The sequence below is a fragment of the Diachasma alloeum genome, unplaced genomic scaffold, assembly GCF_001412515.2.
Source record: "Diachasma alloeum isolate Michigan unplaced genomic scaffold, Dall2.0 Dall_scaffold_00318, whole genome shotgun sequence".
Lineage (NCBI taxonomy): Eukaryota > Metazoa > Arthropoda > Insecta > Hymenoptera > Braconidae > Diachasma > Diachasma alloeum.
The window spans coordinates 530,160-531,375 of NW_021680457.1; positions in this window are offsets into that span (position 1 = coordinate 530,160).

Here is a 1,216-nt window from a genome sequence, read left to right on the forward strand (position 1 = left end):
AAAACTACTCCTGGAAGGTGATGGATATCTACACCGCTAGTGATCATCGAGCAATCTTTTGGGAGGTGTCCGCTGGTCGAAAAAACAGACCAATGCCTAGGAAGACAAACGAAATCGGCTGGAAGGTGAGCACCTTCGATCCTAGCACATTCTCAGTGGCACTGGATGATTACCCCATACGGGGCAGCAGTGCTACGGAGAAAGCCGAGGATCTCATGAGAAGAGTTAGCAAGGCTTGTGATGCCTCAATGCCTCGAAAACGCAGTGGAGGCCGTCTGCCACCAGTGCACTGGTGGAATGATCATATTGGAGCTCTTCGAGAGGAGTGCGTTAAGGCTAGAAGGTCGGCTCAGCGTGGTCGGAAAAAGCTGAACTCCGAAGAACTGGAGAAGAAATGGAAGGATGCTCGCCGAAAGCTCAACAAAGCTATCAAGGAGAGCAAAAAGAAAAGTTGGACTGGACTCCTTGACGAAGTCGAGAGTGACCCGTGGGGAAGACCGTACAAGGTGGTTATGACGCGGCTGAAAAGCAGGCCTATGCCATCGCCGACCTGTCCCGAGCTCTTGAAGGAGATTGTAGCGGTGCTTTTCCCGCGACAACCGGAATTTCAGCGTGCCAATACACGAGGAAAGACTTTGATGGTCCCATCGATCACCGAGGAAGAGCTGATGGAGGCGTGCGACAGATTCGGGAATGCCAAGGCCCCGGGTCTTGACGGGATCCCAAACATCGCACTGAAAGCCGCTATCCATGCGTTGCCAGGCCTCTTCTTGGACGTTTTCAACGAGTGTCTCAACGAGGGCATCTTCCTCGCAAAGTGGAAACAGCAGAGGCTAGTGTTGCTTCCGAAAGAGAAAAAACCACCGGACGAACCTTCATCCTACCGTCCCCTCTGCATGCTCGATAGAGCTGGTAAGATCCTTGAACGCATCGTCCACAGAAGAATAGAAGCAGCTGTCGAACCAATGCTAGCCATCGACCAGTTCGGCTTCCGGAGAGGCCGTTCAACCCTTGAAGCGATCAATCTAGTTGTCGACATAGCCAGGGAGGCGATTTCAGGGGAGAGATGGCTTGGAGGCACAAAGAAGTACTGCCTGGTGGCAACACTGGACATCAGGAACGCCTTCAACTCAGCCCGATGGGACTGCATCATGGCGGCCCTTGAGAGATTTGGTGTACCTGAATATCTGCGGAGGATGGTGGACGACTACTTCAC